At 44.8% G+C, this 23,412-nt stretch overlaps 1 protein-coding gene across 8 annotated transcripts in view; it reads left to right on the top strand.

Moving 5' to 3' along the window:
- The window catches only part of TRIP12 (thyroid hormone receptor interactor 12), a 179,965-nt gene that overhangs the window by 22,838 nt on the left and 133,715 nt on the right, over positions 1 to 23,412 (top strand). The window contains exon 1 of one of the 8 annotated variants that reach the window (XM_089683498.1): positions 20,756 to 20,947. The exons of the other annotated variants lie outside the window; for them this stretch is intronic. The gene's annotated coding sequence lies outside the window, so the exon portion shown is untranslated. Of the gene's footprint in view, positions 1 to 20,755; positions 20,948 to 23,412 lie in introns of those variants that run through there. 8 annotated transcript variants of the gene reach the window in all.

Here is a 23,412-nt window from a genome sequence, read left to right as displayed (position 1 = left end):
ACTTCACTGGATTGAGAGGGGGCTGAGGTGGGTGTTGCACCCAGAAAGCTTTTTTACCTTCATGCAATGAAGGTAAGTCTGCCTTTAGAGTCACTGTAAGAATGGGCTATTAAAGCACCAGAATGGACAGAAAAATCAGACATGTACCATTTTTCTCTGACACGGCACACTACAGTTCATTTTGTGGTGTGCTGCAATGCATGTTCATCAGAAGTATCGTGGGTTAGTGCATTGAAATACCATTGAAAGAAAATGAAACACGCCTAACATGTATTTAATCAGTTCCCACCCAGCCTATTGTAATATGATGGCCAGGCGGGAGCACTGTTATCCTGGATGGATGCCATATGATATCCTTGCAGGATCGTGCCCCATGTACCACACTGCAGTGCGATCTTTCACTTGCTGTGTCCACCAGACACGATGGATGACAGATCAGTGTACTGGGCCATAAAAGGTGGCTTCTATTTGTAGCCTTTCATTGTGTACTATTGTGTTTATCTCTGTGATTGGTCATAACGTGATAACAGTGATAACATGGTACAGACAGGGCTAATCACAGGTCATCTGTTCCATTTGATTAGTTGTGGCCAATCACAACTAATCATAATTGTACACAGTGAATGGATTTCATTCAGAAAAAAATGGTTGCTTATAACATAGATGTTCATTGTTATAAATCCTGATCACCTCCTCAGAGTAATACAGTGTTACCTTATAACACTGTATTTCTCTGGTCACAGTATGTTAAAAAAAAGTAATAAGAGAAAAAAATGTTTGGTATTTTTCCACATACTGTCACCAGTCAGTGTCCCTGATCATCGCCACACCAGTTATATGATGACACTGTACTGCACTGGTGACCATATGTAAAGAAAAAAAAATTGTGAAAAAACAATTTTTTAAAATTCATTTTCCAAAAAAGGACAAAAATTCAGCTTAAAAAAACTTGCCATTCCTCTTACTAAATACCTAGGACTGGGTATTTTTACTGACCTGGCATTCTCGGGCCTCGAGAAATTAGATGGGCCGTCAGTACATCCAGGATTGATCGAGTTTCAGATATGTATACACCATAGTTTGTGGACTCTATTATTTAATCTGTAGGAAAGGTGTGTATACACTAATTTAGGGTTATTTTCACAATAGAAATGTAGCTGAATACATTTTCGGCCTAAATTTAAGAAGAAAGATTATTTCTTTGCAAAATTTTATAAAAGAAACTAAGAAAACTGTGGGGGGGCGGGTATAGCAAAGAATAAAAAAAAAGGTGGTGATACTACCAAAATTCTATTTTGTGTGGGAAAAAAAAAAATCATTTGGGTATGGTATTGCATGCCCATGCAATCGTCTTATAAAATAAGACAGCGATAAAAGCTGAAGCTGGGCAAGAAGGGGATGAAAGTGTCAAGTATTGAAGTGGTTAATGCTTGTATTGCCACATTTCACTGCACTAGGGAGACATGAATGAGCCATCCTTGGGTGTTTTTAGCTGGTTGTACTGTGAAAAGGTAAAAGCCGGCCATAGTCTGTTCAAATGTGGGCTGGCTCAGCAGGAACTGGCTGAGATTTGAACCATCTAGGGGCAAGCTGAATGTACCCAACTTGATCCATTGATCACCTTTGGTACTGCCAGCTTGCCACTAGCAGTAATCACTTTATTCTCCCAGCAAGGACGGCTTTCCTCACTAGGAAAATGCGATCGTTCTGCGAGAGGGATTCCAGCATCAACAGTGACTGTGTTGGTGTGGGAATCAAGCAAAAGAAAATCGCTCAGTCTATGGCCAGCTTAAAGGATAAGTTCACCTTTTGGACAAAAATAATAAATGCACATTTTGTTGCAGGTAAAAAATGTGCATTTATTATTTTTGACCAAAGGAGCCTGGAAAGCATTGCAGCAGCAATCAGAGTAAAGAAGCTATTTTAGAACCAGTTTGAAGAGAAATGTACCTCCTTTTTGTGTAAAGTGGGCTGGCATTTACAGAGCTGCCCATAGAAATAGGGGGACACAGATAACACAATAAGCTGTTCACTTTTCACGTGTGTACAAGGATAAATGTTTTTCTCTAGATACTGGAGAAACCGTTAAAATAGTCTTCGTCCTGTAAAACTGTATCAAATACAGCATGTTCATAATGACTGGGGTAAAAACACATGTGCTAGTCTTTTCTCCTGGTCAAATGTTTTTCATTTATACTGAATAGTGTAAATCAGGCAAATACTGCATTATAGCCATTAGATGGCGCCAATGATGACAGGAAATGCATATTTCATATGATCTCCAGCTAGTGGCCCTTATGTGGCCTGTTGTGTGAATGAGGAACATTTTGACTTTGAGAGAAAATTATTACACATTTGTTTTTGCCCCATTCATAAAAACAATCCGTAAATGTAGTTTTAGAGGGAAAATGGCTATGCAAAAAATGTTTTTTTGTAAATATACTGTCTGCGTATACACACACTGAAGAAATGGAAAACCATGTGTGTGATTACAAAATACCTACTGTCTCCTATCCCAAACTGTGGGGAGCAAAGCTGTTTTGTTGGAGAAACACACATTTAGTGGATTTATCTTTATTGAAATAAGATGGATGATGGTTCACATTGGAAAGATGCTAAATTGTTGGAAATGCATTTCAGCCAGTGCATATTTTTAGGTGCATTTTTTTTCATTCTTTTTTTTTTTTTAATTCATATTTTTTATTCTGACGTTAAAACAGTTTAGTTATTTGTGGCTTTATCCCTCAATCCTTTTATACAACTGTAAAAGCCACATTATTTGCCTATTTTATATGCAGGTTCTGCCTCTTGATTTGTGTGGCAACATGATTATGGTGCACAGATTCTTTTTATAACACAACTGTGAGCTGGCTGTATCAGTAAACACAATGCACTTCCTATGTGTGTGATAGACACTAGTACAGTTGGAGCTCTCTCTAGTGGTAATTTACAAATCCCTGTTTTTAATATGAAACTATAGGCCAGAAGGCATGCCAAACTGTCAACAAACATTTCCTTCTTGGGAATGTTAATTGTGTATGTGCTTTTCAGTGACACTGATTTAACAATAACAATCCTGTGTATCCAATCAGGTTGCCCAGGTCGTAGTCTAGAAAAAAGCCCATGGTGACTAGGACAGCCAGCCCTCCATGGTACCAAGAAATATTCTCCCGAAAAATGTCCAGTGCATAGCCTCACCCAAACATATCTACTTGTCCAAAAGAAAGTAAAAGTGAGCGCTGTAAGTCAGAAAAGCAGCCAACGCACCAAAGGATACCAAACAACCTTTCAAAACACACATATATAAGGTGCGGCGCTTAAACAATAATCAATACATCTATATCCCAAAAATGTAAAATTATGAATCCTATAAAATACATAAAGTGACTTGTGATGAGGTGCCAACATATAAACTGACTTCAGTGATATCATGTATTCCGTCACGGTAGGAGTGACTCGTGGTGAACAATGATGATAGAATAAATTGTCCAAATGTGAGTATGGGAGATCAAAATGTCTCCAACAATAGGTGCTCCGTCCAAAACAAATGGTGAAGTGACCGGTATGTATGATAAGGCTGTGCACTCACCAGATGCACAGTTAATCTGTGCATTTAGAGACAATACTCTTATAGGGCACACTCCAGGCTCCTGTATAGATCTGGTATGGTCAGGTGTTCCCCTCTGCTGGCAATATGGCCTCGCTTCCTCATACATTCAGCTCTGTGGGTTGTTGACTCACAAAGAGCCCAGAAAAAGAGGAGACCAATAGTGTGATACCGCTTTAAGCATATACACTTTTATTCCATTCTAAGGCAGTAGTACAGGGAAAGAAACAGTCGCACTGACCGTGTGGTGATGACCAAGATGGATGCCGGGACCCACGTGGTGCCGGCAGCATGATGTCACAACGCTGTAGCTCCTCCTTGACGCGTTTCGTGCTAACTGCACATAATCATAGGGGGTGAGCTATGATTTGTCTTGGACAGAGCACCTATTGTTGGAGACCTTTTGATCTCCCATACTCACATTTGGACAATTTATTCTATCATCATTGTTCACCACGAGTCTCTCCTACAGAGACGGAATACATGATATCACTGAAGTCACTTTTATATGTTAGCACCTTGTCACGAGTCACTTTGTATTTTATATGATTCATGATTTTACATTTTTGGCATATAGATGTATTCATTATTTTTTAAGCGCCGCACCTTATATATGTTTATATCTACTTGTCAGATTAGTGATATACATTGTATTGCTGGAAAGCGAACCTGGCTTCCCCTGCACGTCAACTTTTACTGTCTCTTGTTTGAACCCTGTCCACACACCATCTAGGAAGCTAAAGAAAACCACCTTGTTGTCATTCTAAGGCTTCATACACACCAGCTTAAAGTGGTTGTAAAGGCATTCTATGCATGAAGGTAAAAAACCTGTGTGCAGCAGTGCCCCCAGCCCCCTCAATACTTACCTAAGCCTCATTGCAATTCAGTGATGTGAACAACAGCCTAGTCTATCCCAGGTCTCTGCCTCATTTACTGAATAAGCAAGTGGGAGCCATTGACTCCCACTGCTGTCAATCACAGCCAGTCAGCCAATGAGGAGGGGAGGGGGGCAAGCGGAGACTGTGTGTGAATGGACACATGGAGCAGCGGGTGCCCCGTAGCAAGCTGCTTGCTGTGGGGGCACCCGACAGGCGGGGGACCAGAGAAGAGGAGGATCCAGGCTGCTCTGCGCAAAACGACTGCACACAGCAGGTATTTACAGCATGTGTGTTATTCCTCTTCCCCCCCCCAAAAAAAAAACCACTCATACGTAGCTGCCAGGAGCTTCATTTTAAAGCAATTCTAAAAGGTTTTTTTTTTTTTTTTTTTTTTTTTTTTGGGGGGAAAATAACTGTTTAGAATCACCTTTTTAAAATGGGGCTCCTAGCAGCTACTTATAAGTTGTTGTTTGGGTTTTTTTTTTCTTTTTTGCGCTGCCCCTAGAAGCAAATAGTGTTATCTTGTACTGTTGTAATCTAGGAGTGTTTTTAAAGCTTCAGCTTCTAGGAGAAGGGGGGGGGGGGGGTTAGAGAAATCTCGCTTTTTTTTTTGCTTTTTTGGCCGGCAAAAAAGAGGCGGTTTCCAGCATTTTTTTTTCTTAGTGTCCTTAACAACCAATTATTAAAATTTAAAGTAAAAATAAAAATTATGGGGGTCCCACCCAAGATCCATACCAGACCCTTGTCCCTTCTGAACCATATCAGACCACATGCCCTCAACAAGGTGGGGGGGGTGTTCCATTTTGATGGAGACAAGGGCCTCTTGCCACAATCTTTAAAAAAAAAAAAAAAAAAAAAAAAATTCATACCAGACCCTTGTACGAGCAGGAAAGATGGGGGAGGACAGCAAGTAGCTCCTCCCTCCTGCACCATATCAGGCCACATGCCCTCAACTGGGGGGGGGGGGTTCCATTTTGATGGCAACAAGGGCCTCTTCCCACAACCCTGGGATGGTGGTTTTGAGAGGTTTGCAGGTGGGGGGGCTTATCGGAATCTGGAAGCCTCCTTTTACCAAAAGGGGACCTACTACATCCTGGTCCCTCCACGCTTGTGAATGAGTATGGGGTGCATTGTAACCCTACTCCTTCATCAAAAAAGTGTTAGAAATAAAAACAGACAGTTTTTGATAAGTCCCTTTTTAGTAAAAAACCCCCCAAAAATGTCCCTCAAAGGAAATCCAGTGTCAATCACGGATGCCAGCCATCAACCTGGGGGGGGGAAGAGCTCCTCACCTGACTCTGGGTCCTGCCGTCTGACTGCTCCACTGCCTTCCACTGCTAAATAAGGGGTGGGGGTCACCCAATGAGTTCACCACGTGACGCTGCCCCCTTGTGACTTCTTCGACTGGAGGCATGCTGGGTCAATGTAATGGGGCGGGGCTAACTGTCAGATGGCGGGAACCAGTGGTGGGTGAAGGCCTCCAAAACAACACCACCCCTGGGGTCAGTGACTAGTGTTCATCATGACTGATGGATTTACTTTGGAGGACATCACTTTTGTGTGTTGTTGTGTTGTGTTTTTTTAAAGAACTTCAGAAAGTATTTTTGTCAATTTTTTTAGTGAATGAGTAGGGGTACTGTGTACCTCATATTCATTTATATGGGGGGAGGGGGGGGGGCTGAGATCTGGGAATAGTGCCCCAATGACAAGGTGCTTTGGGGGGGGGGGGGCATCATGGCAAAAACAAAAAAAGCCTGTCTGTATGGTCATGGTTCTTATGTTCATACATGTCCTACAAGCTAGAGGAAAGACAAATATTAATCTACAGGAGTATGCAAGGCAACTGTGGCCTTGGGTGTTGAAGTTGCTGCTTACTACTCTTTTTCAGGCATTTTTTTCTTTTCTCCTGTTACCCTGTGAATAAAACACTGGTGTCTTTGTTCACTCTACTGTATCTGTTGAGGTGCCATGGTTGTCATCCTGGCTGGGCTTCAGACATGTATTTCTCTTCATCACTATTACATGAGCACTGGGGGAATAGTAATTTGCAGAAGGAAGATGAGATTGTTTGTGCTTTCAGTTCAGCTCACAGGGAGTGACGAGGACAATGCATTTCTGGCAAGATCAAGAGGTATTTTCTATACTTGCTGAAAAATATTCTTGCCCTAAAAATGGAGATGAATGCATCCGCCACATCTAAGGACCGAAAAGCTGCAATGCATTGGATTTTTGTTCTTGGGTTTAGAATACCCCCCCCCCCCCTTCATGACCAGGCCTCCTTTTGCTATTCGGCGCTGCACTATTTCAACTGATAAATGCGCGGTCATGCAATGCTGCACCCAAACAAAATTTACGTCCTTTTTTCACACAAATAGAGCTTTCTTTTGGTGGTATTTGATCACCTGTACACTTTTTTTTTTTATTTTTCATGCTATAAACAAAAAAAAGACAGAACATTTTGAAGAAAAACTATATTTTTTACTTTCGTCTAAAAAAAAAAAATATATAGTAAACTCAAAGTTAGTCATACATTTAGGCCAAAATGTATTCTGCTACATGTTTTTGGTAAAAAAAAAAAATTCCGAATAAGTGATTGCTTTGTGTGAAAGTTATAGCGTCTACAAACTGTGGTATAGATACTGCAATTTATGCTATACTGCGCTGCACTAGTTTAACTGACAATTGCGCAGTCATGCAATACGGTACTTTAAATTAAATGTACTTTTTCACACAAATAGAGCTTTCTTTCGATGGTATTTGATCACCTGTGTGCTTTTTATTTTTGGTGCTCTAAACAAAAACAAAAATTTAGAAACATTTTTCTCATTTCTGTCTTTAAAAAAAGATTGTTTTTTTTTTTCACAAGTTTTTGGAAAACTACAAATTTTTTTTTTTTTTTTACACAAAGTTGTCTTTTTAAATTATATATTTCTCACACAAGCCATGGGTATATGTGGAATTACACCCCAAAATACATTCTGCTTCTTCTACTGAGTAGAAGCCATGCCACATACAGGAGCCTGAAATCCAATCGTCTGTTTGGAATGTAATTAAGAAATGGCAGTCATCAGGAACAGTGGAAGTTAAAGCAAGATCTGGAAGACCAAGAAAAACATCAGACAGAACAGCTCGCAGGATTGTGAGAAAAACAATTCAAAACCCACGTTTGACTGCACGATCCCTCCAGAAAGATCTGGCAGACACTGGAGTTGTGGTACACTATTCCACTATAAAGAGATACTTGTACAAATATGGTCTTCATGGAAGAGTCATCAGAAGAAAACCTCTTCTACGTCCTCACCACAAAAATCATCTTTTGAACTTTGTAAATGAACATATAGACAAGCCTGATGCATTTTGGAAACAAGTTCTGTGGACCGATGAGGTTAAAATTTAACTTTTTGGCCAGAATGAGCAAAGGTACGTTTGGAGAAGAAGGGGCACAGAATTTAATGAAAAGAACCTCTGTCCAACTGTTAAGCATGGGGTTGGATCAATCATGCTTTGGGGTTGTGTTGCAGCCAGTGGCACAGGGAACATCTCACGAGTAGAAGGAAAAATGGATTCAATAAAATTTCAGCAAATTTTGGATGGTAACTTGATGCCATCTGTGAAAAAGCTGAAGTTAAAGAGAGGATGGCTTCTACAAATGGATAATGATCCTAAACACACCTCGAAATCCACGGGGGATTACATCAAGAGGCGTAAACTGAAGGTTTTGCCATGGCCTTCACAATCTCCTGACCTCAACATAATTGAAAATCTATGGATAGACCATTTCTTAATTACATTCCGAACAGAGGATATTGACATCTGAAAACGCTTTGCTATCTTCTTATAGCCTTCTCCAGCTTTGTGAGCATCAACTATTTTCACTTTTCAGTTTTCTAGACAACTGCTTAGAAGAACCTAGAAGGTGCTGATTGTTGGGGCAAGGTCAGATGAGTCTGGGCATTTAAAACCTTTGAGATTGACATCACCTGGTCTTCCCAGACGATGATTGAGAACAATCCATGACACTGGCAGGTCTCAGCTTGGCAAAGGGGGCAGTGCATGCTATAAATTCTGCAGGGTGCCCAAACTTTTGCAGACGCCATTTTTTTTTGTTTTCTGTTATTTTGAAAGTGTAAATGATGGAAATAAAATCTAACTTTTGTTGACATATTATAAGAATGTCTAATCTGTAATTTGATGCCTTTTGGAAATTTTTCCATCTTTCCTTGGCTTCTTCACATTAATACAAATTTTTAGCTGGGGTGCCCAAACTTTCGATCCCCACTGTGTGTGTGTGTGTGTGTGTGTGTGTATGTATGTATATGTATGTGTATGTATATATATATATATATATATATATGTGTGTGTGTGTATATATATCTATATATCTATCCTGTTCTCCTCTCACAGGTCTTCTACATCTTGACCCCCATATCTGGCACGCTTTCTGGGAAGAAATTGTGTGAATGCAAGGTGGCCAGAAAAATTGAGGGAGTCATCAACTCAGATGTTTTGCTGGGGAGTACAGACATCTGCAAACTTTTGGCTAAGGTGATTTAATGAGGGGCCGAATTTTGTGGAGCCGGTCAAATTCAGGGTCACCCCGAGGATGACAGTTGTCATTGAAATGCATAAAACACATTATGCTCTCATATCTATGCCTGGCCATGGCTGCAGAGAACACAGGCATATGATGAATCAGGTCTGTGGACCAATACAACCGCAATTCATATTTTTTTTTTTTTTTTTTTTTTTTTTTTTAGTAATGCTCATGTTGAGGGTTAGGCCCAAAAAAAATTTAAATTCGGAAACCGTAATGGGTTTCCATACGAATGGTCTGTCAAGGTTTGCATTTGGGTTGGCGGCGATAAATTGTTGTGCATATAAATTGCTTTGATCCACAATCAATGCATACAGATTTTCCGTGAAAAAAGGCTCCAGAAAATCAAGGGGAATAATTAAATTTGCTGTTTCCACCTGAATTCTGGGTTGGGCAGTGAATGGGGGAAGTACGTGTTATGCAGAATTTGTGGGCTGCCAATCGGAATTTGCAAGCACATCTGGAAGGATACTAGGGGCTCTACGGCCTGTGTGCAAATTCTTGGTGGCTGCAGGACAATACTTGTGCTCGCCACCACAGCAGCTTGTACTACACTTGTGGGACTCGCCATGTCACCAAGTGATGCTGCAGTGCTGGTATGTGAAAGACCAGTATGTACTAGGCCACTGGTACTCGCCAGATCACCAAAATGTAGAGCAGCACTAGTACTGGCACTCTGCTGCACATGAGTCATCAAAATTTACCAGCAAGTGCTAGAAGAGATCAGGTCTGATTCTGCGAACACTGGTTTTGTGTGCAATGTATTAAGTGACCTACTGATACTGCACTTGCTGGGAGAGAAGGGGGTGGGGGTAAGCGTAGGGGCTAAACGCAGGTGCCATGGCTGATCCCGCTAACGCTGCATTTTTGGGGACGCTATACTAACGTGAACGCTGGTGTAGTGCTGATCTGATCAAAGATATTGATCCGTTTTACACTTTACTAGCAATGGAGGTTTATTGTGTATGAGTGTGTTCCTGGCAATCAAGAGGTTAAATGTCATTACTGGCGTACTGACCTGCAATCTGATGCTATCTGGGAGGGGCGTGAAAACCAATATATACACATGATTTTGCTTCCCCGCTGCAGTATTTCTGCTATAGGGCGTTCAAGAGTCGGTTAAAGAAGTGGTTTGCATTACGGTGCCACCTTACTTTAACTGACAATTGCATGGTCATGCAACGCAGCACCTAAGTGAAAATTTTATAAATTTAAGCCAAAATGTATTCTGCAAAATGCCTTTTGGTAAAAAAAAAAAAAAAAAATCCCAATACGTGCAAATTGGTTTACATGAGTTATAGCATTTACAAATGGCGGTATAGATACTGGGATTTTTTTTTCTTTATTATACTAATAATGGCGACTATCAGCGACTTATAGCGGGACTGCGGCGGGCTTTCTGACACTGGTGGGAACTGACTTGGTGTCACTGATGTAACGGAACCGGAACCCGACCACTCTTGGGTATATTCCGTTATACCGCAGCTTCCCATGTCCGAACACCATCCACGGACCACACCCTTGAAATCCCTCAAGAAATAGACCGCACCCAGCTCTTCTTAAAACTGGAAGCCAACTCACTTTATTTTACACAAACAACAACTTATATACACAGGGCGGGGAAACACAACCAAGAACAGGAAACATCATCAGCCCGCCCCATCAGTGGGAAGGGCTACAGTATGGGCAGGGAACACATCACCCCTCCCCATCCAACCAAGACACAGAACAATGGGATACAGCCATGTGGCAAAGGACATTGACCAACCCCCACACCAATACACAAACAGTACATCTCATAATAGTTTGCTGGCCAGCAAGACACAATACAATTGGGGGTAGCACATTGCATACAAACAATGGACAGCCATGTGGCCGAGAACAATAGACAACTACATGGCAGAGAACAATCCCCCTATCAATACACAATACACCAATACACATACACACCCTGTACCCTAACAGGCACAGGGCACTTAAACATAAGAATTTGGGGAGATGATAGAGGTCCCCCCACACCCAAAAGTCACTCCCGTCACAACTGACATCCCCAGTGACACCAATATAGTGATCAGTGCTAAAAAAAAAAAAAAAGCACGGAGCCTGTACTAATGGCACCAGGCAGGAAGGGGTTAACATGAGCAATCAAAGGGTAAACTGTGGGATGGGAGTGTTTTACTTGGGGGCAAGGGGTGTTCTTCACGGTTAGCACACTGCTCTGGATTGCTGTGCACAGCTATCCAGAGCAGTGTACCCAAACTGACAGAGAGGAGGACTGTTGGTAAACAAAGTAGCCCTCCTCCCTGTCGATGATTGGCGGTAATCACTGGACTCTGGCAGCTAATCACCGGCCGGGACCCTGTGATTGATACCCGCGAACGGCGAAACGGGTAGGGTGCGCAATTACTAGTATAAAAAAGATGCTATAACTTTCACACAAACCAATTAATATACACTTATTTTGTGTTTTGGGGTTTTTTTTTTTTTTTTTGCTAAAGCCTTGTAGCAGAGTACATTTTGGCCTACATTTTATGAAGAAATTTGATCTTTTAAATTTTTTTTTTTTTATTGGACGTTTTTATAACCATAAAAAATAGTTTTTTTCCCCTACATTTTCGTTTGATAGAAAATAAAAAACCCAGCAGTGATCAAATAAGACCAAAAAGCTTTATTTGTGTGAAAAAAAATTATATAACTTTAATTTTGGTACAGCATTGCATGACCGCGCAATTGCCAGTTGAAATAACAAAATAGCAAAAATTTGGCCTGGTCATGAAGGGGGTAAAATCTTCTGAAGCAGAATGGTTAAAGTGTATCTCTATGCCAAACATGTTTTTACTGAAGTTTTATATTACTATCTTTGTCCCCATTGGAGAGATTCACCCTTCTGTTTGTTTTTATCTAGAAGGAAAGTGAGGGGAAATCCAAATTTTTAGTTTTCCCATCAAAAGATTTACCTTCACATCTTGTTCTGGTGATAACAAAGTGATGGGAAACCTACAATTTTAGAGTGGTTCGTACACATAGTCTGCACTGCTAGGCCAGACCGCTGACCCATTTCTCTTTGATTCTGCGTCATGTCGCTTCTCCACCTACAGTGTGCTATTTGGACAATTTATTCTGTATAATCGGAACTGAGCAGAAAACAGTAATGCTAAAGCAGAAAAATATTACGCTCTCATATGCATAAAAAAAATCCCCACCCCCAAATCAATTGATCTAGTTTTCTTACTGCTAATGGGGATGCAAGGCAGGTGCTCTGGGAGGGCGATCACGATGAGTTGAACTGCTGAGAATAACTTGAATGACTTCAGTGATTCACTGCTGTGAACTTTGAAGATGAATTGCTCCACAATGCATGCAGCTACATAGGTCAGTGAGGGCTTTACTGCATGTTAGTTTTGTAAATACCTTTTTCCAGAGATTGGCCACATGTCCACTTTAACATTTAAGTATTGAAGTTAGTGCTAACTTTTTAGCTGAAATGCGAAAGCTCACCTGGTTAGTGAAAATTCTTAACTGAGGGTGTATGAGTTTTTGATTGAAAGGAATGGAGGGTGAGGCAGACTGGCTGATGATAAAGGTTTAATGTAAGAGATTGTGCAGTGTCAGGCAGGCTGAATATCTTAAAGAAGCGGAGTTGCACAAAAAAAACCACTTTGACAGTTGAAAGCCACAGTAAGGCCAGGTGCACATGTCTTTTGGTGCCTCAACGCATGTGCATTGTGGCAACCCATTCATTTTGAAAATGTTGCCAGTGCATCCCAGCCCAGCTTACACCGTTCCTTTTTTTTTAGGGGAATAAAATGTTAGCATGTTACCATCCCCCGTGACTTGCTGTGCAGGTGCATTGCCTTAGGCTTCAATGGGATGTGCGGCTGGGGATTGGTGGCAAAAGTTGAGTTTGAGCCGTGTTTTTGCTGTCTGACAATTGCCTCAGCCCCCCCTCCAAGCTGCAATAGGCAGTAAACGGGGATGTTTACATGCTTCGGTCCGCTTTACTCCCATAGCAAAGTTTAACCGACATGTAGCAATTGGTGGGCAGCAAGCCCACCGAACGCAACACACCCAAGCAAATGGGGAAGAGCTGCAAACTCCCTGCAAGCACGTATGTCGGGAAAAAAATGGGGTTAAAACGTGGTGAGGCAGGTGTCTCATTGCTTCCTCACCGCCTTTCAGTAGCTTGTAAAGCATGATGTGGATTGGACTTCAGAGGAAAGGGAGATTTTGTCACAAGTCTTAAGTTTGCCCACAGCGCACCAATGCATATGTTAAACCTCAGAGCTCATTCATGCCACACACACTCTTGTGTTTTTGTTTTTTATAGAGCACACCAACACAACACATTCCTATGAAGTGAAACCATAGTGTAGAAGGATTTTTTTGTGCAATGTTGCAGGCGTGAACAAGCCTTAAGAGTAAGGCTGATTGTAGGATCTCCCTATAGCTTTGGCAACAACTGTGTAAGGTCATATCTGACAGCATACAAAGTTATAGCGTCACACTACAGGCTTGTGGGTAAATCTAAAGGAGATTGTACAATCAAATTGTAATGTGCTGACAGCTCATTTGTACTTTTTTACATTTAATGTTTGAAGTCTGCAACATAAAGTGCAGCAATTTGAATTTTGGATGTGTCTTTTAATATTGGGAAGTTTCCTTAACCACCTTCCGCCCACCCTATAGTACAATGATGGGGCGAAGATGTCGGCTCGGTCATGTGATCAGCTGTGTCCAATCACAGCTGATCATATGTAAACACGGAAATGCCAGTTATCGGTATTTCTCTCCTCTCGAGCTGTCATGCTGACAGCTCGAGAGGAGAAGAGGGCTGGAAATCTTCTTTCCGGGGAGGGGACATGTACACTGAGTGCCACCTGTCAGTGCTCATCAGTGCCCATCTGAGCTGCCTTTCAATGTCACCCATCAGTGTCCCCTATCAGTGCCAGTCAGTGCCGCCTATCAGTGTCATGTATCAGTGCTGCCTTTCAGTGCCCATCAGTGATGCCTGTCAATGCCCATCAGTGCAACCTACCAGTGCCTCCTCATCAGTGCCACCTATCAGTGTCCATCACAGCAGCCTATCAGTGCCCATCACTACAGCCTCATTAGCGCACATCAGTGAAGGAGAAAAATCACTTATTTACAAAATTGTATAACAAAAACTAAGAAACATTTGTTTTTTTTTTCAAAATTTTCAGTGTTTTTTTTTTTTTTTTCAGAAAAAATAAAAATCCCAAAGGTGATTAAATACCACCAAAAGAAAGCTCTATCTGTCTCAAAAAAATGATAAAAATTTCGTATGGGTACAATGTTGCATGACCGCGCAATTATCATTCAAAGTGTGACAGCGCTGAAAGCTGGAAATTGGCCTGGGCAGGAAGGGGGTATAAGTGCCCAGTGGGCTAGTGATTAAAGTGTTACTAAACCCAGGCCCCTGCATCCACTATATCTGGTCTCCCACAGTACACAGAACATGGAAATACAATTATTTTTGTAAATATAAACTGCTAAATACCTTTTCTCATCAGAAGTTAGAGAAGTCTTGTGGCTTCTATCTGTGTCCATCCCAGCACTAGCTAAAGCCTGTAGGAGTTTTCTTTCTGCTCTAGGAGGATGCAAAACCCCTGACCTCTGTCTGCACAGTGCTGATTGGCTCTGTGCTGATCACATGCACTCTCCCAAGAAAAAAATTAAAGAAGAAACCTCTCTAGCCATATACACCAAACTGAGCATGTGCATGCCTACGGTTCAGTCTGTAGAGGAGTGGTGGTCGCTTGAAAAAGGGGAGGAACAGAGAAGAAAGCATCAAACAGCCGTTTTACACAATGCAGAGGAATATCCCCTTAGGTTCCACAGTGTATATAGCGGTTTTGGGTTTAGTAACACTTTTTAAGCCATGGTTTGCACTGAATCTGACTTTGAAATTGTGTGACTTCACTTGAAGGCTCATGATTTCAAAGCCGCAGGTCACTGCAATGTCAAGTGCGACTTGGCTGACATCTATCTGACTTCATGCAGCTGTCTATGCAAGTCTCACCTGAAATTGCAAAAAATACTGTAGGAACCTAGTTTTCAAATTGGTGTGACTTTGCAAAGTAGGTCACACTGATTTGAATGGTTCCATTGGTGACAATAAGGTGCGACTTGTCATGCGATTTGACAACTACAAGTCGCACCTTTATTGTCACCAATGGAATTTGCAAATTGCATGACAAGTAACACCGGTGTGAACAAGGGCTAAATCTGATCTTCAGCTTTTAGTGAAGTTTAAATAGTTTTGACCAGCTTGGTCCCAGCAAACTATTACCCTTAACAGATGGAGTAGCTGGGAGTATAAAACTGTACGTAGTCTCGGCCACATGCAGTATATGACGCTGTGTTTCAGCAGTAGAATGGGAACTTCATCCCACACCCGGAACAAAATTGAGTTGGGCTGAGCAGCACTCCGTCTTTCATAAGAACTTTGGTATTTTCAAATGAATACAAAGCTTCCTCTGGTGACATCATCCGCCTGCCTCTCTGAATCAGGCAATCAGAGAAAGCTTTGTATTCGCTCAAAGAATACAAATCTCCCTGTGAGGCAGGCCATAGACAGAATTAATTTCTTTCCTGAAACCTAGGGTTGTCAAAAAGTGTTGACAAGGAAGTCTCCATTGTGTTCTCCTGGAGGTGGGGGGGCGGGGGCATGACTGCCAGGAGAACATAGTGATTATTGCTAGCGGCTATAACACCTGCTAGCAATAATCGCATGTAAAATCCATCAGGCTGGCTGTACCAATCGATGACTTTGGTACATTCAGCCTAACCATACATGGATTGAATCTTGGCTGGTTCCTACTGAATCGGCTGAGATTCGATCCGTCTATGGCTTACTTAACCACCTCCCTCCCGCCATATAAGGAAGTGACGGATGGGCGGTGGTTCTCTCGTTCTGGAGGAAGTCATATGACATTCTCCCATTCTCCCTGGGACACAGCGGATCGCCAGTCAGCAGAAAGAGCCAATGATGTCAGCTCTGTCATGTGATCAGCTATGTCCAGTCACAGCTGATTGCATGTAAATAAGGAAATGCCTGTTATCGGCATTCCTCTCCTCATGAGCTGTCACGCTGACAGTTCGTGAGGAGAGCCGGTAATCCGGCATTCCTCAGAGGGGACATCTACAGTGATGATCACTGTAGCCCCATCAATGCCACCTGTTAGTGCCCATCAGTGCACATCAATGCCTCACATCAGTGCCTACAAGTGCACATCAATGCCACATAGCTGCCCATCAGTGCCATATGAGTACTGCATTTTAGTGCCCAGCAGTGATGCCTGTCAATTTCCACCTCACTGCAGCCTCATTAGCGCACATCAGTGAAGGAGAAAAAATACTCATTTACAAAATTTTATAACGGAAACTAAGAAAATTTTTTTTATTTTTTTCAAATTTTTCAGTTTTTGGTTTGTTTAGCAAAAACTTAAAAACCCAGAGGTGATTAAATACCGCCAAAAGAAAGCTCTATCTGTCTCAAAAAAATTATAAAATTTCATGTGAGTACAGTGTTGCATGATCACACAATTGTCATTCAAAGTGCGACCACGTGGAAGCTGAAAATTGGCCTGGGCAGGAAGGGGGTGAAAGTGTCCAGTAGACAAGTGGTTAAGTTTGAGAGCCGCTCAGCCCAACCATGATTTTGTTTCTGGAGTGGAAAGGAAGTTACGATCTCATTTTTGAAACACAGCACTGTACTGGATGTAGCTGAGGCCCACGTACAATTTTTATACACCGATCCAAGACATTGCATCTCTTGGTGAGCGCAAGGCCCCTTTAACCCACTGAGCAAGCAGATGACAGGTTTGTGTCTGCTGCGCTTAAGCAGAGCGGACACAGCCCGCTGTCCTTTATGGGCTGTCAGATGGAACAGACCGCCTGTCTGTTTCCATCCGACTGTTATCTGATCCGCCTTACGGATAGGGAATGGATCCCCATCTGTCTGGTTTGGCATTTATTATCACCGTCCCATTCTTACATCAGTATCCTCAGTTTCCCCGTCACATGAGCCGAGCACCGGTTCCCCCCCAAGAGTCACATGAGCCGAGCACCGGTTCCTCCCCAAGAGTCACATGAGCCGAGCACCGGTTCCCCCCCAAGAGTCACATGAGCCGAGCACCGGTTCCCCCCCAAGAGTCACATGAGCCGAGCACCGGTTCCCCCCCAAGAGTCACATGAGCCGAGCACCGGTTCCCCCCCAAGAGTCACATGAGCCGAGCACCGGTTCCCCCCCAAGAGTCACATGAGCCGAGCACCGGTTCCCCCCCAAGAGTCACATGAGCCGAGCACCGGTTCCCCCCCAAGAGTCACATGAGCCGAGCACCGGTTCCCCCCCAAGAGTCACATGAGCCGAGCACCGGTTCCCCCCCCAAGAGTCACATGAGCCGAGCACCGGTTCCCCCCCCAAGAGTCACATGAGCCGAGCACCGGTTCCCCCCCCAAGAGTCACATGAGCCGAGCACCGGTTCCCCCCCCAAGAGTCACATGAGCCGAGCACCGGTTCCCCCCCCAAGAGTCACATGAGCCGAGCACCGGTTCCCCCCCCCCAAGAGTCACATGAGCCGAGCACCGGTTCCCCCCCCCAAGAGTCACATGAGCCGAGCACCGGTTCCCCCCCCCAAGAGTCACATGAGCCGAGCACAGTTTCCCCCCCAAGAGTCGCATGAGCCGAGCACAGTTTCCCCCCCAAGAGTCGCATGAGCCGAGCACAGTTCCCCCCCAAGAGTCGCATGAGCCGAGCACAGTTCCCCCCCCAAGAGTCGCATGAGCCGAGCACAGTTCCCCCCCCCCCCCAAGAGTCGCATGAGCCGAGCACAGTTCCCCCCCAAGAGTCGCATGAGCCGAGCACAGTTCCCCCCCAAGAGTCGCATGAGCCGAGCACAGTTCCCCCCCAAGAGTCGCATGAGCCGAGCACAGTTCCCCCCCCAAGAGTCGCATGAGCCGAGCACAGTTCCCCCCCCAAGAGTCGCATGAGCCGAGCACAGTTCCCCCCCCAAGAGTCGCATGAGCCGAGCACAGTTCCCCCCCCAAGAGTCGCATGAGCCGAGCACAGTTCCCCCCCCAAGAGTCACATGAGCCGAGCACAGTTTCCCCCCCCAAGAGTCACATGAGCCGAGCACAGTTTCCCCCCCAAGAGTCACATGAGCCGAGCACAGTTTCCCCCCCCCCAAGAGTCACATGAGCCGAGCACAGTTTCCCCCCCCCCCCCCCAAGAGTCGCATGAGCCGAGCACAGTTCCCCCCCAAGAGTCGCATGAGCCGAGCACAGTTCCCCCCCCAAGAGTCGCATGAGCCGAGCACAGTTCCCCCCCCAAGAGTCGCATGAGCCGAGCACAGTTCCCCCCCCAAGAGTCGCATGAGCCGAGCACAGTTCCCCCCCCAAGAGTCGCATGAGCCGAGCACAGTTCCCCCCCCAAGAGTCGCATGAGCCGAGCACAGTTCCCCCCCCAAGAGTCACATGAGCCGAGCACAGTTTCCCCCCCCAAGAGTCACATGAGCCGAGCACAGTTTCCCCCCCAAGAGTCACATGAGCCGAGCACAGTTTCCCCCCCCCAAGAGTCACATGAGCCGAGCACAGTTTCCCCCCCCCCCCCCAAGAGTCGCATGAGCCGAGCACAGTTTCCCCCCCAAGAGTCACATGAGACGAGCACAGTTTCCCCCCCAAGAGTCACATGAGCCGAGCACAGTTTCCCCCCCAAGAGTCACATGAGCCGAGCACAGTTTCCCCCCCAAGAGTCACATGAGCCGAGCACAGTTTCCCCCCCAAGAGTCACATGAGCCGAGCACAGTTTCCCCCCCAAGAGTCACATGAGCCGAGCACAGTTTCCCCCCCAAGAGTCACATGAGCCGAGCACAGTTTCCCCCCCCCCAAGAGTCACATGAGCCGAGCACAGTTTCCCCCCCCCCCAAGAGTCACATGAGCCGAGCACAGTTTCCCCCCCCCAAGAGTCACATGAGCCGAGCACAGTTTCCCCCCCCCAAGAGTCACATGAGCCGAGCACAGTTTCCCCCCCCCAAGAGTCACATGAGCCGAGCACAGTTTCCCCCCCCCAAGAGTCACATGAGCCGAGCACAGTTTCCCCCCCCCAAGAGTCACATGAGCCGAGCACAGTTTCCCCCCCCCCCAAGAGTCACATGAGCCGAGCAGTTTCCCCCCCCCAAGAGTCACATGAGCCGAGCACAGTTTCCCCCCCCCAAGAGTCACATGAGCCGAGCACAGTCCCCCCCCCCCCCCCAAGAGTCACATGAGCCGGTCACAAGAGCTGAGCATAGTTTCCATACCCACCCCCCGTCACATCACCACACACAGAGCGCTGTCCCATTTAACCCCCCTCCGACAGCACTGCCCCCCTATTTACCCCGCCTCTCCAGTATATCCCCCCCCCATTCACATCACATTAGCCCCCACAGCAGTGCTCTGCTTCCATTTCGCATCCACCCTTCCTCCAATAATGTGCTCTGCATCCTTCAAAGCCCCCCACGCATACATATCACTGCCCCCAACATGCCACCCCCTTCCTTCCACCCTCACCTTCACAGCCATGTCCTCTTGCTGATGCTCTCGTACCTTACACAGATGGAAGAGCTGGCGGCACAACCGCACTGAATAGAGGGCGGGAGCTGGTGCTGTCAGCCGCTGGATGGTCCTAGCAACCAATAATCTGGAAAGTTAACTCATGCAGCTCCTGCCCTCTGTTCAGTGTGTCTGTACCTCCTGCTCTCCCATCTGTTTAAGGTAGGAGTTAACACGTGTAGCCCTCCATCCACTGAGGCTGTGCCTCCTGTCCTCCTTGCATTACTATCCTGCCTTGAGAATGGCGGTGGCCAGGGTTGAAGAAGCGGTTCTTAAATGTTGTGACCATGGCTTCGGAGCCGTTTAGTGATGCCTGTCCTATAGGATGGCATCTGTGTCTTGCAAGGTCTCCCTGGAGTGCTCAGAAAATGCATGCGCTCTGCTGTTTTGTTTGAGGTATAGTGCTTTAGAGGCAGCATGCTGGTGCTGTGCTCGGCTCGGGGAACACTGTGACACTGTGTTTGTGCATTACAGGCAGCACTCTGTGGGTTTTTAGGTGCATGCACAGTATGGGCAGTGCAGACAGGGATCTATGGGGTCAGGGTGCGTTCATCTGTTCGAAGGTCGGCGTAGTGCAGAAGAGAAGGACTTGGGACACTTAACAATGAACTGCTGAAAAGTAAGACTGGGGCACAGTAAACAAAAATGACACTGCTCGCCGCTATTTTAAAAACATGTACTTTATTTACTTTTGGCAAAATACCACAACAATAAAAAAAAGTATTAAAATTGTTTGGCTTTCAGTAAGCATTTGCAGTTTGAATTTGTTTAAACCGGTTCCCTTCTATTGTTGGCTTTACAGGGTAATTGCCAAAGGAAACTGACATGAGTCAGCTTGGCGTGGATAGGTATTGCAGTTTGGCTGCAGACGTATGTGGTAATGTGGGTGTGACAGGGACTGGAGCGCTGTGTGATAGGGAGAAGTTTCTGTCACTCCAAGTATGACTTGCAATGAGGGTTTGACTCCGGACTTTTTCCACACTGTTGGCCGTGGACTTAACAGGAAGTTTTTACTGCACATAGACAGAGCTGGTATTGGCAGACAGTACTTTCTTTTCAGCTCCAAATACTAAGCAATGCATTCCTGAGGGACGAGGCAGGCCCCTGCTGACATTTGTCTGTGCACGCTCCATTTCAAGTCAAACGGCTTTCTGTTTCCATTTAGTAACAAGAGTCCATGAGCAGGCCGTTTTAAGAGTTGAGAGCTAAAACAAACATTATCACCATGTCATCAGGAAGAGATGGGATCTACTGGTGGTGAGTGAGCACAAAATCCCTTTCATTTGTATCACTTGTTCATGAAATGGATTAAAGCTGTGTTTTTTTAGGAAGATCTAAAAGACACAAAATAACGCATCTCTGCAATGTGGGCAATGCCTTTCTTCAACTTAGATGTAGGAAAAGCTTTATTGGGGCATTGTCTAGGTACCAGTAAAGTAATGAGGTGTCCACGCTGATGTTGGCTGCTGCTTCCATGAAAATGTTACATGCAGCCTCTGGTGATGATGACAGCTGGAGTTCTGCCTGCTTGGGCTGCAACACAGCGATCGCCACAGATCGTTCACTCTGCTTTTCCCCATTCAGAAAACCTTGTACTCTTCAAAGAATATAAGGAGGGGAATATATCAAAACTGGAGCAGCTGTGCATGGAAACCAATCAGCTCCTAGTTCTCGTTTCCAAAGCTTAGCTTAAAGCAGAGCTCCACTCAAAAGGGGGAAATTCTGCTTTAAGCCTTTGTCCCCCGCTCCCCATTAAGGCACCTTTGGGGAGCGGGTACCCAAATTTTACAGGTACCTGTTCCCACTTCCGCTGCGATCGGAAACAGAAGATATATTCCCCCCCCCACGTGACATGTCCGAGAAGACTACGGGGCCATTCACAAAGTGCACGCTTCTCGCGCATGCGCAGTGGGCGCCCTGGCTGTGAAGCTGCAAGCTGTCACAGCCAGGTGCCCACACTGAAGATGCTGGCGCCAGGGAGAGCAGATGGCCGGTGAAACCAGTGGTGGGGAGGACACAGCTGAACCGAGGGACAGGTAAGTGTCTGTATTTTAAAAGTCAGCAGATACAGTTTTTGTAGCTGCTGACCTTTTACTTTTTTTTTCAGGTGGAACTCTGCTTTAAGCTGAGGATCAAGTCTGAGAGCAGTTGTGCTTGCCAACCAGCTACTGCCTGCTCCAGTTTTGATTCCCCTGCAGGTATCCTTTGATTGGACAAGGGATGTACAAATGGCACACATTAGAGGTATATTATTTGTACCTTGATAATGCCCCAATAACGTTTTTGTCCACAGTGCAGCTTTAATTACAGTTTGTCCTAGTATCAGTTTCCTGCAGTCCCCGTACAGCAGGGCTTGAGTATGAGGGAGAAGCAGTACAAAGAGCCAATTTGTTCATGTGCTGACAAGAAGCATGCTGCTATGATTAGAAAGCAGAGTGACAAAGCGAAGATCTGCTCACCATGCTGCTTTGCCTTTCAGTGCTTGTTCGCACATATGCAGATTGGATGCGATTTGAACCGCATCCAGTCCCGCATGAAGTAAAAAAACATTGCTTCCCATGGTGCCTGTTCACAAATGTTTGCTGTACTGGCGGTGCGGATTCGAAAAAGTCATGTACGTGGTTTTCATTTCATTATTATTTTTCTGTGTGTGATGTGTTGACATTGAATTTCTGATAATGAAGGGTATTTTTCTGTAATGGGAAATATTTGAATTCCAAAGCTTCAGGGCTTATGTGTTTATGTCACCGGTTTTGATATAAAACTAGCTAATTTCACAGAGACTAAAGGCATTTGTTCTGATCTCAGTGTAGTGCAGGGTGCTCCTCTGGTTCCTGTTTTTTGTGCCTTTTTTTATATAGTTTTGGCATGTCTAAGGTTAGCACATGACATGGGTTTTTTTTTTGTTTGTTTTTTTCAGCTGTGTTCCGCCTTCTTCATGTATGGTTTATGGTAATGAGCAGTACAGCGCATGTTTGTGTGTGTCGAGGTGTGATTCCTGACCATTTAAAGTAAACGGTCTGCCATAACGCAGTGCACCTTCACTCAGGATAAAGCATTGTGTGAACAGGCCCTGAGACCGTGCTTCGTAAATGCAGTGAAACCACATTGCACCTTACTGAGGGAGCTTCATTGTTTCAGTATGGTGCAATTCATCCTGAAGTATTATGGAGTGACATGCTCAATGGGGCCTTGATGCACTTTGGCAGTGGATGAGTGTTGTAGCACACTGCAATGCACGGTAACACATTAAGTGCATTTCTTTACAGTAATTGGTACCTATTTTTGTGTGTCTAATGGCTGCCTTAACTGCTTAAGGACCGCAGGTTTACATACACGTGATCTGGCTTTTCCGGGTAGGGGGTGTCCCCACACCTCTCCTTCTGTGTTGTCATTTCCTACATTTTTTATTTCCTTCACATTTCTGTTCTCAGCTGCATACGGGGCTTGGAGAGGTGGGGTAGAGAAAGGAGCAGTACACTGATCCTCCCAGTGATTAGCTCTGCAGGAAGGGGGTGTCAGCACAAGCTTTGGGGGACAGGCAAGCTTTGCTCCGAGCACAGCGAAAAAACTGACCATGCTTGGATGGATGTGCTTTCATGCCTAACATAGTCAGTTTGAAATGGGAAAGCAGAGAGGCTGTCAGGAACACCAGGGTTTTCACTCGAAGCAACACAAAGATACCGGGATACTTTTTCATACAAGGACATGGTACAGCAGGC

Source organism: Staurois parvus, unplaced genomic scaffold (genome assembly GCF_062004578.1).
Source record: "Staurois parvus isolate SC_StPar_1 unplaced genomic scaffold, SC_StPar_1.0 ptg000312l, whole genome shotgun sequence".
Taxonomy (NCBI): domain Eukaryota; kingdom Metazoa; phylum Chordata; class Amphibia; order Anura; family Ranidae; genus Staurois; species Staurois parvus.
The sequence above is the reverse complement of the archived record's forward strand: the minus strand, read 5'-3'. Positions and strand labels throughout refer to the sequence as shown.